We start from the raw sequence: 6,000 nt of genomic DNA on the forward strand, positions 1-6,000 counted from the left end.
ACTGATTTCTGTTGTCCTTCTGGCCAATAGGGTGAAAAGCATGACTTCCAACAACCCCTGAGTTTTAAAGTCTTATTGTCTAGCCCTCTGAGGGGATACTTACTTCCTTTTACTCTGATAGAGTAAAATTGCAAATTCCTCAGGAAGAACTCTGATTGGCTTGACCTAGTTAGATGCTTAATTCTGGGCCTATTGACTGTGGCCAAGGGATAGACGAGGATCCGGTTACCTGAGATGACCCACATGATAACCACATGGATTTTAGAGAAAAGATATTTTAAAAAGAAAAAAAACAAACACAATGACAGGTATTCACTATAGCCATCCTCTGACCATCACACACACACACACACACACACACACACACAAAGCCCTAAATATTCCAACTATCCTGCCAAATTTATGCCAATAAATTTATTTCCTCTCTAATGGAATGCAACTTCTGAGCTAGGACCCTATATCACAGGACTTCTGTTCTTCAAATACAAGTCGTCTGGACAACGTTCCTTATAATCTAGTCAAATCTTTATTTATTTATTTATTTATTTATTTATTTTTGCTTTTTGGGTCACACCCGGAGATGCACAGGGGTTACTCCTGGCTCTGCACTCAGGAGTTACTCCTGGTGGTACTCAGGGGACCATATGGGATGCTGGGAATCGAACCCAGGTTGGCTGCGTGCAAGGCAAACATGCTACCCGCTGTGCTATCTCTCCAGTCCCTAGTCAAGTCTTTATTAAAGTGAGTGTTATATCTTATAATACTATACCTTGATTGAAATGACATTTAAATGTCTCTTCTTTCCCCCTAAGAGATTCCACATACTTAGAAATGGACCAGAGAGATAGTACAACAGCACATGGCTGACCCAAGTTCAATTCCTGGCATTCCATATAGTCCCTTAGCACAGCCAGGAGTGGCACCTAAGTACAGAGCCAGAAGTAACCCCTGAACATAGCCAGGTGTTGCAAAAACAAAAAGTAGTGAAGAATGCACACACACACACACACACACACACACACACACACACACGCACACACACCACAAATAAGACCTCTATAGTTCCCAATCCAGGGCATCGTCTATATTTCTTTGCCATGAAGAACGACGAAAATAATGGAGCCAAGAAATCTCAGCACCTCCTTGTTGGCTCACTTCTTCCTTGACTATACTGTTCCACAGTCAGCTGATCTGACTACCCTGGTGCTGCCCTCAGCATGAGATCCCTGTTTCTGTGCTGAGGGTGTCACTGAAGAAGATTTCTCTTAGGGGCAGTGTACTGGTTAATACTATACTTTTGAGTGGTGTCTTGGGATTATTCTAATATTGAGCAATCACAGATCACAACCTCTGTGGGAACTGGTTGTGATTTTACTTTTCCTCCCAGTTAATACAATCCTTTTGAAAACCGTAATCAGTTATCTGTCAGTTTCATCTGGTAGAGAGTTCTTTTAGTCAATAACATATTTCTCTGATCCTAAGCACATTTGTTTCTAGCTTAAACAGTTCGAAAATCAGAATATAGCTTACAATGAATGGCATGTAATTGTTTTCTGCCTCTTATTTCTTTACTTGTTCATAAAATAATTTGCCTCTTAAAACTGATGGGACGTGAAATTTATTAAATACAGTAATTTTACAAAATAACAGGATCTGTTAATTTACAAAATAACAGGATCCATAGTGGATAGTTGTAGCATAAAAAGAATTTGTTAAGAGACATTTGGCTCAGACTTTTTTCAGAGGACTGGGGAAACAAACTCAAGGCTCTGTTTCCAGGAACAACACCCAATCACACCACAGAACCTGATGAGAAAAACCACAGCCATTGCCACTCATATACCAGCAGTTAGTCTGACCACCAACTTTACAAGCTCTATGATGCTTCTGTGGTATAATCTCAATACTGCAACCACTGGGAAAACCATTGCTATTAACCATGACCACAACCCCCAAAGCTGGACACATGTGATCCTACTACCAGTAATAGCAGAAATCGAAGCCCTCTGTCCCACCTGTTTCCTTCCTAAATCAGGATTAGCTAAGTATCAGGAAGTTACAAACAGCTCTAATATTTTATTGGCTTAAAATTATAAAGTGGCATTTCTGGCCAGTGCTGTAGTTCTGAGTGGGTGGAGGGTCAAGAAGGAGTATTCCTCACTGTGGTCTTTCTGGGATCTGAGCTATTGAACCTCCACCATCTTAATAATGATGCCACCTTGTTGATTTGAATCTTCTGAGTTTTTTGTAGCAGTTAAGAGTGAAGAAACGGGGGGCTGGAGCAATAAGCACAGCGGGTAGGGTGTTTGCCTTGCACGCGGCCGACCTGAGTTCGATTCCCAGCATCCCATATGGTCCCCTGAACACCACAAGGAGTAATTCCTGAGTGCAGAACCAGGAATAACCCCTGTGCATTGCCGAGTGTGACCCAAAAAGAAAAAAAAAAGAGTGAAGAAACGTATTCCATTGGCTTCTGCTCACACGAATCTCCCAGCCCAGGGAAAGCAGCCCTCCCAGTGCTCAGAAGGAGAGGAGAACCAGGAGTATTGCTGAACTTCAGTGGCATTTACCTGCCTCATATTTAATCAAAGTCTCACATGTAGGAGGTGGCAAGCCAGTAAACAAGCTGCAAGGGATTCTGGGAATTTTGGTTCTGGCGTCTGTACTCAGGAGGGAGGAGGCTGGGTTTTTAAATGAGGATTTTAAAAAATAAATATAACAAACCTATAACAATAATAATAATATAGTAAAATGGGGGAAAATCCCATTTAGAAATATTTCTACAATTTTGTAGATTCTTGCCCTTTCATCTTCAGGCTTGCTGAAATGCCCCTGCCAAGATTTGGAGTATGAGCTATCTCTCTCTCTCTCTCTCTCTCTCTCTCTCTCTCTCTCGTTCTTGGGGCTCTTACAGTCTTCAAACTGTGGTTTCTGGCTTCATGAGAAATCAGAGGCAGAAGTGGTAGGGCTGAAAACCTTTCTTTTTCAACTTGCCTCTGGGCCTCTTGTACATTTCATTTGGGATGGGGATGGGGATGGGGTACCCTCACATTTGCCTGCCGGGGTGGGAGCATTCAAAATGGTTGGACTGCAAGTAGTTAGAGGACAGCAGAATCAGTATTTCTACTGGATTGGGAAACGTGTTTCAGATTGGGAAAATCATTTCAGTCAGAGTTCCAGAAGCGAAATGATTAGATTTGATAAACTGAGTTGTCGGCTTTAACATGGGTGCCTGACTGGAAACTGAGAGGGCCTAACATTTGGGGTGGAGGTACACAGGCAGAGGAACTGGGAAGGCCAATGCGGAGGTCCCTATCTTGCCTCCTTCCTCCTTTTTCCCCCTCTAGACAAGCTTTCTCTGCTTCTCCACCCGACATAATAATAAACCCAACTTCTGACAGTTCTCAACTTTACAGCTTACATCCAGGCACCCAACAAAGTGTCAGCTCATATTTTTAGTTCCAGTTCTAGCGTATTCTTCTCAGTTCCAGTTCCAACATCCCCAGGGACTAGTTCTCTCAACCTGGCTTTGATCCGATGCCATTTCCTGCACCAATGATCCAGTGATCCCAGGGGGCTGGGATGTATATGTATCCCCCTAAAGATGCTGACCCCTCTAATTACCAGATAAGCCTGCTGAAAGGGAGGGATACGCCAACAATACATGAAGGAGTCTATCTGACTAACACTCAGGGACATAGGAAGAGTGAATTATCCTGAAATCAGAAAGAAGCTAGTGGAGAGGTAGAAGGAAAACCAGGGGGAGCCCAGGATGCAGCTCAGCCCACTTGCCCCTTGCATGTGGGAGGCCCCTGGGTTCCGTCCTTGGCACAGCAAAAAGGAAAAAAAAAAGGAGAACCAGGAGGAAACAGTTTCAGAGAAGCCAAGGAAGGAGGTTCCAGGAGGGAGGAGTGAGTAATCTAAAATGTCAAAGAGAAGTCATGTTGTTTACAGAAACCTGTCCGAGGTCATGGGACTAAGAGTGAGGAGGTGGCTGATGGTCTTGGCCAGAGTAGCTCCAGGGGGCAGGGGCAGGAATGTGGTGGATACCAGTGTTGGGTGATTTCAAGAGCTAGGAAGAAGCAGAAAATGATTCAGGAAGATATAAAAATTATGAAGAAAGAGGATAGGTAGGAGAAGATGTGGAGTCGGAGGAAATGTTTTAATTTCTGGAAATGTATGAGATGTTCCTTCCATGTAGCACTGTAGCACTGTCCTCCCGTTGTTCATCGATTTGCTCAAGCGGGTCCAGTAACATCTCCAGTGTGAGACTTGTTGTTACTGTGTTTGGCATATTGAATACGTCACGGGGAACTTACCAGGCTTTGCCGTTCAGGCAGGATACTCTCTGTAGCTTGCCGGGCTCTCTGAGAGAGGCGAAGGAATCAAACCCGGGTCGGCCGTATATTCCTTACATGAACATATTTAAATACCAGGGTTGAGGGGGTGGGCAGAAAGACAGTACAGCAAGTAGGGGATCCCCAGCACCACATGTAGATGGCAATTTTGTTGGTAGTGGTCGTGGTTTTTTTTTTAGGTTTGGGGGCCACATCTGACTGTGCTTAGGACTTACTCCTGGCTCTGTGCTCAGGATTCTCTCCTGGTAGTGCAGGGGACTTTATGGGATGCCAGAGATCACACCTGGGTTTGCCATGTGCATGTAAGTGCTCTACCCACTGTGCTATCTCATGGGCCCCCTGGATGGTTATTTTTATTATGGTGCCTCCAGGAACAGGAGAAGTGCACCGTGATCTTTACTCAGAGAGACCTCGAGTGGAGAAGCTGGAGCCCGTGCCCGCGGTGAGGGCAGGTGAGCACACAACAGCTCTGCTGTGTGGGCACTCGGACTTCCCGTCACACGCCATGCCTGCCACCCGCCAACTGTCTCCTCCTTCCCCAGCTCCCTTCACCCCGCAGCTGCCAGGGCCCCTCTGCTCAGTCCAGCTCCGGCTGGCTCCTCAAGGTCACTCTCCCCTCCTCCCTACATCCAGTGAATACTTTGTAGCCGACTCCGGTTGATTCTTGGCAGCACCTCAGTGCTGCTGTTGATCTCTTTGAAAAGTGTCCTTCTTTAATCTACTCTCACTGGAAACATTTCTTTCTACTCCCTTAATAAACAACTATTGTTTATTAAGTCCCTGATGCCTGATGCTCATCAGAGACATTTCCTAACCTGTGTGTAGATCTGAGACCCATCATGGAGCTGGTAGGAAGGGGCGCTAAAACAACCAAAGGGCACTAAAACAATCCACATCTCAAAACCTCTGCAGAGAGTGGAGAGACACGAGCAGAGAACCTTCTCCAGAAGGCACGGCTTCCATCAGGTGTGGTGCAAGAGACATTGAAGGCCGCGGCTTGCAGAAGGGCACAGGCTGGGAATGGACTGTGAGAGGAGCTGGAACTCAGCTCAGCCCTAGCTGTGCAGTGTCATCAGTCGGCACTGCATGGCTTCCAGGGTTCCTCCTCCTCCTCCTTCTGATGCAGCCATAGCTCCTGGAGGTTCAGGTCTCTCAAACTCCACAGAGGCCATGATGAATTCTGGATTAAAATTCAAATTTAGGGGCCGGAGCGATAGCACAGCGGGTAGGGTGTTTGCCTTGCACGCAGCCGACCCGGGTTTGATCCCTGGTATCCCATATGGTCCCCTGAGCACTGCCAGGAGTAATTCCTGAATGCAAAGCCAGGAGTAACCCCTGAGCATTGCTGGATGTGACCCAAAAAGCAAATAAATAAACAAATAAAATTCAAATTTAACTTGGGGAGCAGAGAACTAGCACAGCAGATAAGGCGTTGGCCTTGCACCTGGCCAACCCAGGCTTGATCCCCAGGACCACACATGGTCCCCTGAGCCCTGTCAGGAGTGATTCCTGAGCACAGAACCAGAGCATAACAGGGTGTGGCCCCCAAACCAAAATAAAACTCACATGTGAGGAGGCTGAGGACATGGCTCAAAGACTAGAGCACTAGCTTTGCACGCAGGAAGCCCAGGTTCAATCCCCA

This window comes from Sorex fumeus, unplaced genomic scaffold (assembly GCF_029834395.1).
Source record: "Sorex fumeus unplaced genomic scaffold, SorFum_2.1 ptg000034l, whole genome shotgun sequence".
Classification (NCBI taxonomy): Eukaryota; Metazoa; Chordata; class Mammalia; order Eulipotyphla; family Soricidae; genus Sorex; species Sorex fumeus.